Here is a 10,678-nt window from a genome sequence, read left to right as displayed (position 1 = left end):
TGATGAAATAAAATTCACACACACTTTATGCTTCTTGTAGGCCTCCTATTTAATTTATTCTTATGTTCTGAACTGCAGTGTGTCCGCTTATATTCATTTTGTATGATTTAAAGCTTTTAAGTTTATAATTATATTGGTAAATCCCGGTCAGAAAAGTTCATGTCACCATTCCATTCCAGATTACTATATTATATGAGCATGGCCCTAAAATGAATATGATGTGATAGGTATGAAATCAAATGTGTTTTATTGGAAAATTTAGCCCTTTTACACATCCTTTTTTCCAGCGATTTGGCGACCGATCAAAATTTACGCGTATTTTGTATTGGAAACCATCTATCGGGACAGACTTCAAGATCTAGGTCTGAATAACATTGCAACATACTTCGTTTGGTGCTCAAAAGGTTATTTCTAAAATAGAACATCATCGAGAAATGGTGCTTCATTCATGACATCTGAAAAAAAATCCGATGACCACTGCACTGTTGTAAACAATTTAGAATGCTTGTTAATACTCGACAAAATTCAAAAGACAAAATTACGTATTATTTACCAAAGTTAATCGAAGAGTTTTAACATGACAATTAGAACAATAAATTGAACACTACCCATGCAGAAAACGATCGAGATGAGAAAAAAAACTTGACCAGATGATGTAATATACTGATAAGCAAAGCTTGTTGATAAAACATAACTTTGACAATTACATTAAAGACGACACCGCCGGTGTTTTCAAAAGTATGGGGGCTAATGGGGGAAAAGAACATTTTTGGGATGGGGTGACAAAAATGTATTTAGGAAGAAAGTATGAGCGTCAAAAAATTGGAAAAGATTGAGTAATTTGAAATAATCCCTCTTCAAGAAATGGAATTCATTGAGTGGTATAAAATGCCAATGTTGGGCGGATCAGATTTTATATCAAAATAATTTAGCCTTATTAATAATCTTTCACTCGCAAAACAGAGTTGAAAACGTGTGCATGTATGCAGAAAAAAACACTCCTTCCTGCAAACAATGTTGGATCTCTGAATTTTCGAAATTATTCTGAAACCTTAACCTGCTCTAATTAATCAGATTTTTCTGATGTACAAGGAAAGGACAGAATCATCTGTTTTATTATTTTTTTGTGGGGGGGGGGGTGAATATTCGAATTTGCTAATATTAAGAGCTTCCTATTGTATGATTAAAGAAACTTGAGCGATATTCAAAATTAAGTTAATACTCTACAAAATTCACATTATTTACTATAAACTAAAGTTAATCGCAGAGTTTTAACATTTAGATTCATTTATTTCCGTTCAACAAATGATATAATCGAAGTAACAGGGTAAATACATGTACACAATAATACATACAGTTCAACGACATTTTATAACAACCAGTATTTTCAAAAGCAGAGGGGGGGGGGGAGGGCCCAAGTCAGAAAATTGTGGAGGCAAAACATGGTTTTTCGGAAAAAATTTATGAGCGTCAAAAAATGGGAAAAGATTGAGGTATTTGAAATTATCCCTCTTCAGACAGGGGCATTCATTGGAGAACATCTTTTCAATTGGCGAAACGCTATGAAGCACCGCCTTCTGGTGGCAACGGCATGGTCTTCTGTTTCGTGTAAAATGAAATCGACGGGTTGGTTCTCCCACAGTCATTCCAATCAGGCGGAACGGGTAAATATATCATACATTTGTAGGTCCAAGATCTCATGAGCAATGACAGAGCTAGGGAAGCGATCTGCACATGAAACAGGGTTTCCTATTTGCAATTCTCCATCTCTATTTTTGTCACCTGTCTTTCTTTTTAATCTTTTCACCTCCTCATTTCTTTATCCCTTCCCCTTGTCATGTTTCCTTGTATTAATTCTTCTTCCTTTTATCTTTTAATCCTTAATCCATTTTTTCGCCGCAAATAGGAGCCCATTCAACACCTATAATCATTTTGCTTTTGTTATCTTTCCTATCCTGATAATTACTGATGTGGTATAAGTGCTTTAGGTTCCTACATTAACAATTCGATAACTACATTTCTTCGATACACGATTTTCCCTTTCTCTTTCTCATGATTTTTCTGAAATCTTCTAGTTATTTATTTCGTTTTCTCTCAATTTCTTTTCACTCATTTTCCTTCTCTCTTTCCTTTTTTATTGAAAGGTTTTAGCGTAAAACCTTTCAATATTCTCTCCACCATGGAAACCTTCAAAGGTCATCTTTCCTTTTTTATTCACTTATTTTGCTCTGTATATCTTTTAATGAAATATTGGTAGAAGGGGTTCGCAATCAGATTAAAGTTGCGGCCAATTTAACTCCGAGTTTTGGGGTTTCATTTTTTCTTCATTCTCTTGTTGTTACCTGAATGAACAATTGAACAATGAACAAAAAATAAAGAACCGTTTCAGCATGGCCATTGCATGTCTTCCCCTCTGTTCCCCTTTCACTCTTCCCCCACCCCCTTTATATCTCCCCTCATCGTCCACCAGCTCTCTCTTCTTCTTTCCCCTTATTTTCTGTCTCTATCCATTTCCATATTCCAATTCCCCCCCCCCTCTACCGTTGATTCTCGATCCTAAATTTCTTCCCCTCTCAAATTTCCAATTTTTTTCTCTTTCAACTGTTTTTCCTCCATATTTTTTTCACCCTTCCTCTTCTTCCATCGCAATATTATTTTCTTATTTTCTCTCTGTTCCCCCTTCCTTTACTCTCCCTATGAATTCTTAGTTTTCTTCTTCCTCTTGTCACCTTACCTTTCGGTCCCGCTTCTATAAAACAAGGAGATAAAGAAAATTAAGAGACAATATGTTATCCTGGGGAAATGGTTGCCCGTCCAAAAATTGAACAAACTGTTTAAAACAGCTTCTAATAAATCTTTTATCTATCTATGCCTAATAGTGTCGAGCTGTTCCGGTCATATTTATTTTTATCATTCTATTTCCTTCTATTTTTTTAGGGGGGGGGGGTGAAGGGGGGGGGGCTCCCGACACTTGTTTCAGATGTGAGTAATAATGAATATTCCAAGTTGACGTGAATTCTACGAATGGCTTGGGCCTACGAAACGAAAATGTAAGGAATCTTATTTTCCCACCTAAAACATCATGAATTGACTCTCTTCCAATTGCAAAAAAGAGGTGGTCATGGTTATTGCTGTAAATTCGAAAGATCAGCAACGATTTATGACACGTGCGTGATTTTTGATTAAGCCACCGTGGCTTTATGAATGCACCCGAACTTCCATTATAGATGCGAACCACAGTTCAGAACAGTAACCCGAACTCTCCGATCCGACAGTCAATATGAAGGCACGCATTTGTTTTGGTCGTAGAGGGAGCTATTTAGAATAGTTTCTTCGGTCTTTCGACAGAACTTAAGACATGCAGGAAAGACGAACAAAAGAACGGTGGCGTCAATGGGCCTTTGATGGCGGCCGTTCCTTTGAAGACAAGGGAACGTTGGGCGGGAAAGCTGAAGCGAAAACCCGGATGCGGTAAAGACGCTATAGAACGGTGCATGGACTTTTGACAAGCTCCCTTAGTCAAGCAAAGGCAAAATATGTTAAAATCACTCTCCCTATTCACATTGTACATATTACTGTTGGGGCCTGCCTTTGACTTTCAAAATACAGTATTTATCACCTACCTGGCAGAATAACTGATATATCTTGTTAGAAATTATGCTTTCAGACAATATTTTACTCATAGATCACAATTACGTTCATTTATGGTGCTCACTCTTGTAAAAAATTATTTCCTAGTTCGTATTGTACATAATACAATCAATGTCTACGGCGGCCATTTTGAAGGTCAAAATACAGTATTAAACACAAACTTTTAACCTGAAAGATATATTTCGCTTTTTTTTTTGATTTTTAGACAGTATCCCATTTATTCATCACAAATAAATGCATTTCAGTGCTCACTCTTGTGATTTCTTTGGTCCTCTTTCTCATTGTACCAAATACTGTTAGGGCCCTAGGCGGCCATTTTGAATATCAAAATACAGCATTTGTCACATACATGGTATATTAAATAATATATTTCGGTAGCAATTGTGTTTTTAGTCAGTATTCCACTCGTTTCTCTTAATAATATGCATTTTAATGCTCACTCTTGCGATTTTTATTGGCCCCTTTGCAATAAAAAATGATACTATTTGGGCCAGTGGCAGCTATTTTGAATATTGAATACAACAATTTTCCCATACATGACATAATAAATGATATATAATGTTAGCATTGATGATTTTCATATATTACTTCGTATACAGATCACAATTAGGTGCAGTTTAGTGATCATTTTTGTGAAGAATTAATTTTCCCTATTCATATTGAACATAATAGGGTATACAGAGGTCTGTGGCGGCCATTTTGAATTTCAAGAAATAAATATTTTGTCAAAAATTGTTTTTTTTCAGAGAGTATTTCACTCCTGCAACACAATTACATACATTGTATAACCAATTTTCTGGCAAGTTTACGATTTTCATGGGAAAAATGCATATTTTGACGGCCATATTGGATTTTGCCAATTTGCGAAAATTGCTCAATGTTACACGAGTGGCATCATTCGAATTCGTAATAAGCACCCTCGAATTGACAAGAAACTATAAAAAAATATTGTATATATGAAAAAACTAGGTTATGCCTCTTCTATCCTGGACTAGTATGAAGAGTGGGTTATCACTTACCCGTCACAACTGGGCCTAACAAGGAAACGGCAACCAATCCAATGAAACATTTCTTCACAAGTTGTTCACCCATGTCCCCTTATATAACTGATATCACTTGCAGAAAATTACGAATAGGTTTGAACTTGAGATTAGCAGAAAGAATGATGCGGTGCACTTGTGTGCAGAGAAATTTTATTTGTTATGGTGATTCTGCTTTGTGCAGTACAGACTGAAGCTGAATGTTATGCGTACGAATAGGAGGAAGTAAACATCGCTGTCATAATGGTGTAGTTGCGCAATGCCGGTCAGGAAGTTTGTCTGCAGTGATGAGTATTGCACTGTCTGGGCCATCACCTTCTGGTATGTTCAATCAGAATTCAATCTAAAATGAGTAAAGTAATAAAAATGACTCATTATAAATAAAAATCCATAGTTTATTGTTAAAAATAGACATGAAATGAAGTACTCCGGAAAGTTGCTGTGCCCCATTTGATCGTGGACCCTGCAGCGAAAGTATTTTTCCCACCGCAGTTCCGGGGGCCAATATGAATATTCATGACTTGCGTCTTTGGAATAAGAGTACGCATGCGCGTGGACATCATCTTTATCCAATTCTTAAACACTAATATCGAATTGCCATTAATGACAATGAATGCTAGGCTAGACTAGGGCTAGCCTAGGCTAAAGCATTAACTTTATCTCAAATCTGGACCTGTCTAATGCCTAATGCCGACTAATACCATGGTTATTGGAACTGGTTTATTCAGAACTTTACGTTTAGGGCCTACATCAGAAACTTGTTGCGTTAGTCTTGTGTGGGGGTTCTTGCAGTGCGAGTGTATCTTGTGAGCTATGAAGGTAGCTCAAGTTCGTAAACTGCTTATGTAGACGCGCGGCCACCGTTTACAGCTGCAGAGTAAATCTCTTGATTAACAAAATTTAGATCGATATGCATTTTCTTTACTAATCAGGTTTTTAAATTCCCGTGCTCAAAATCGGCAATTGTTTGTGTTACTAGTTTTATATACTGACTAGACCTATTAAACCAAGCCAGGCTTGGTTTAATAGGATGTAAAATAAGAAAGTTATGACATTTTATATATAAAATCGGATGTAAAATAAGAAAGTTATGACATTTTAAATTTCGCTTATTTTTCACAAAACAGTTATATGCACAACTCAGTGATATGCAAATGAGAGAGTTGGTGATGACATTCACTCACTATTTATTTTGTTTTTTATTGTTTGAATATTTTAATTTCCACAGATTTGACAATAAGGACCCTCTTGGTTGAACCACAAAATGTTTAAACAATGGTCATTCCACATGTTCAGGAAGGAATAAAACTTTGTTTCTCATGACAATGAGGAGAAAATTGAAATATTTCATATAATAAAATACAAAATAAATAGTGAGTGGGTGATGTCATCAGTCCTCTCATTTGCATACCAACCAGGGGAGTGTTTCATCAACATTTTCATTGGACAAGTTGTCAGATCTGACATCTTTCTCTGACGTTGATTGGCTGAGAGGTACTGTTACTATGGTAACTGTCGGATAAAATGGGACTTGTCGGATAAAACGTCCGACAAGTCCTTTCATGAAACGCCCCCCAGGATGTGCATATAACTGTTTTGTGAAAATAAGCGAAATTTTAAATATCATAACTTTTTTATTTCACATCCGATTTTGATGAAATTTTTAGTGTTTATTTTTTTTATTTTTCTCTTTTTTATTCAATCAAGTTTTTGTTGGAGTGGACTTGTCTTTCAAGGACAGGCAGAGGCGCAATGACACAGATTACTACTATAATGAGCATTTCATTAAAGCTACCACAATTAGCAGCCATCCAAAGCAAATATATGATAGGATAGTGGGTTGACCTTAAAGTATAATTTTGTGCTAGTACAGTTATATGCTTGTGCAGTTTTGTAGATGATGTGATACTATGTGATACTTGAAGTACTGTGGTACTAGGATGAAAGGACCGTGGTACTACCATGAAGTACCGTGGTACTACCATGGAAGTACCGTGGTACTACCATGGAAGTACTGTGCTAATGAATGGTACAACCATGGTAATAATATGGTAATACTATTGAAGTACCGTGGTACTACCATGGAAATAAAGGACCAAACTTGTGGAATAATTTACGCGATAATTTAAAATTATCTGTTACATTCTCATCATTGAAACGTAGATTGAAACAAAACCAACTGTCTACTTATAGTTAATAACTCCAACTGCCTATCTAAGGGGGGGGGGTTGATTTCGATATGTTCGTGTCTGTTTTGTTTGTTTGTTTGTTTTTTGTCCACTATTCTATTTGTGTTTTTAATCGTACCATAATGTAGTAATCAAGGGAGTCGGCTTTGACAGGTCAATGGCCTTTCTGACTTCCTATATCCGCTACATTTTATTTTCATTTCTTTTATATTTTGCCATTTTTTATCGCTTATACTGTGATTTAAATTACTTTACTCCTTTGTTGTTGTATACTTGTACATATGTTTTTAAAGGATGTCAAATAAATGAATTGAATTGAATTGAAATACCGTGTTAATGAATGGTACAACCATGGTAATACTATGGTATTATCATGTATTACCGTGTATTTTTACTATGGTAAATCCATGGTAAATTTACTATGGTAAATCCATGGTAAATTTACTGCCTTCATCTGTCAATTTACCGTACTATGGTATTACCATCGTAAAAGTACTATGGTAAAACCATGGTACTACCATGGTACTTTTTTATAAGGGATGGTTGTTTTTAGAGGCTCAAGGGGACCGCAAAAAGTCAATATCTATTTTATGAACCAAATTAATAATAAGTCTTCTTAGAAGAAAATAGTCTTCCTCTAGATCAAAATCTAGAGTCTAGTGTTCTATATATTATTTTAGGTTATAAACAAGTTAGCCTGGCTAACGTTAGGCCTAACCTAAATTAGGTCTCGAAAATCAAAGCAGTCCGTACTGTAAGTTGTTTCCAAGTCTAACTAAAAAAAAAAAATCTATATTCTAAATGTAAGCCTAGAGTTTAACGTTTCAATTCTAGATTAATCTCGGCCTTAAAACGAGTTAGGCCTAACGCTAGGTCTCGAAAATTAAAACAGACCATACGGTTCATATTTTACGAACCGAATTGATAATAGTTTCTAAGTCTAATTTTTCCAAAATACTCCATAAAGTTAGATCTAGATTCTACGTCAGATCTAAGATTAAGCGGAAGAGCTAACGTTAGAATAGGTCTAAGATAGATCTAAAACAAGTTAGGCCTAATTTTACTTTAAAAGTTAGACCCTCTGTCTCTGACTTTATTCACAAAGTAACTGTCGACCCAGGCTGAAACCTAGGCTTAAATTAGACTCTAACGCTAACTGAAATGTTACAGTTAGACTCGGCGTTACGTTAGCAGACTGAACTCACCTTTTGCAAGCAATAGCATCAGCAAAGGCTAGGCCTGAATAACATCCGTCACGACTCATGCCCTTAAAAGTAATAAATTCCCTTCCGATTCTTTTCTTAATGTCTTTTATTTTTTTTAATTCTCAATAAAATATTGGGGATAAAACAAGCAGAAACCAAGCATTCGTTTCTTTTGTTTCTTTTGAATGCTTGATTTTCTTTATAATATGGCTTTGCTGTCTTAAACAACTAACAAAGCAAACTAAACACTTATGCAAAAAAGAGAAGCAATTAAATACAGAAACAAAAAACAGTGAGTGTGACAGTTTCGGTGTGTTTGTGAGGTTTTGTTTTTGTTTATTTTTGCACTATAGTATGAAATTACACACTTTTGCATTTGCTTATATGAAATGCATTTCACATCTTCTGGAGGTAATGTGTAACTTTTGTTTAAATTTCTGTTATTGGGACTAAAATTGAGCATTTTTTATACTCCAAATATACGCAGGCATCCGCAGGCCCATGAGGGCCAGTCAAAGGTATTGCTGTACACACGCGTGGCCAAATTATTTCCAAACACCCCCTAAACGAGTTTTTCTCTGTGTGCAAAATGGGGACATCCCGATAGTCCGCGGGTCCGATAGTTCGCAGCGTGTGTAAAATTATGATCAGGATATAGTGAGATCAAATGTCATCGAGAGGTCAAAAGGTCAAATGATACGATACCATGGGGTTATATCAGGCGCTGACCCATGCCCCCCCCCCCCCACCCCGAAAAAAGAGGGAGGAAGAGGGGGAAAGAAAGAGAAGGAAACAAATAGAGGAAAAGTTGGAAAGAAGAGAAGAAAAAAGAGAGGAAGAGGGTGAAAGAAAGAGAGAATGGGGAATGAGGAAAAGAGAAAGAAAGAAAGAAAATGAGATGGGAAAAGAAAGAGGGGGAGATGGACCGGGACGTCGATTTGATGATTGTTCGAACTATGGGCGCCAAATTGATGTTTGAACTAGGGAGGGCGCCCAATTGATGTTCGAAATTGGTGGGGGGGGGGGGGGGTCCGCCAATTTGATGTTGGAACTAGGGGGGGGGGGGCGCCAAATTGATGTTCGAATTAGGGGACCGCCATTTTTATGTTTGACCAGACGCGACAAATACATATTTCAAGTTATATTTCACATAAAGGCGCTAAATTCATGTTCAACCGAGGCGCTAAATTGACCTTAAACTTAGGGGGCTCCATGCCTATTCACGTTCGACCGGGGGCGCAACATTGCTCGTATTGGCTGTTTATAGTGAATTACATGTCCTGCTAAAAAAAGGTTAAATACATGGGGCTGAATTAAAATATTCCGTTTTTACGGGGTGTGTTACACTTTGTGTACTTTAGTAAAAGACAAATAAAATGTTAGTTTTTCTATCGGAATATAATTTTCTTTTGCTTCGCTCTTCAAGCTCGCGTCATTTATTTTGTGAAGATACCCCCTCCTTTCCATTGTTAGAAAAAGTGCATAGATGATTGACCATTAATTGACCAATCTTTAAAAACCACCTTTTTTGGAAAATGTTTTTTTTTTTTCATTATTCTAGTGCTTTTGACACCCTTAATACGTTACGTACGTAACGTGCCCTATCTCGATAAAGACCTCATTTTTACGTGTTTTTTGGTCGTGCGTGGTATCCATTCGTCAATGTAAGTGCCCCCCTCCCCGGGAAACTTAAAAAGTTATGATGTAAATTCAAAAGATACCCCAAACATAGCCAAAGTTCATTGACCTTTTACCTTGGCCATGTGACCTGAAATACGCACAGGATGCTCTGTGATACTTGATTACTTTTATATCCAAGTTTTATGAACTAGACCAATAAACTTTCAAAGTTATGATGACGATTCTTCCCCCAACTTGGCCAAAATTTATTAAACTTAAATGACCTTTGACGTTGTGACCTGAAACTCGCACAGGATGTTCGGTGATATTTGATTACTCTTGTGTCCAAGTTTCATGAATCAGATCCATAAACTGGTAATTCAACAGATACCCCCAACTTGGCCAAAGTTCATTGACCCTAAATGACCTTTGACCTTGGCCACGTCACTTGAAACTAAGGCAGAATGTTGAGTCATAAATGATTAATCTTATGATCAAGTTTCATGAACTAGGTCCATATATTTTTAACTTATTATGACAATTCAAAAACTTAACCTTCTGTTAAGATTTTGATGTTGATTCCCCCAACATGGTCTAAGTTCATTGACCCTAAATGACGTTTGACCTTGATCACGTGACCTGAAACTCAAGCAGGATGCTTAGTAATACTTGAATAATTTAATGGCTAATTTTTATGAACTATGACCTTATACTTTCTAAGTTATGCTGTCATTTCAAAAACTTAACCTTCAGTTAAGATTTGTTGTTGACGCAGCCGCCGTCGGAAAAGCGGCGCCTATAGTCTCAATCTGCTATGCAGGTGAGACAAAAACCAAGAAAAAAAACGATTAGGCATTTTTAATAGTGTACTATTCGGTAAACGATGCACGATTTAAAAGGTCATGCCAATCGAGGATTTCCTGTTTTCATTCGAGGATACTATTCGGAAATGCCGTATAGCTGCGTAAAGTAT

The sequence above is a fragment of the Lytechinus pictus genome, chromosome 8 (assembly GCF_037042905.1).
Source record: "Lytechinus pictus isolate F3 Inbred chromosome 8, Lp3.0, whole genome shotgun sequence".
NCBI classification, from domain to species: Eukaryota; Metazoa; Echinodermata; class Echinoidea; order Temnopleuroida; family Toxopneustidae; genus Lytechinus; species Lytechinus pictus.
The sequence above is the reverse complement of the archived record's forward strand: the minus strand, read 5'-3'. Positions refer to the sequence as shown.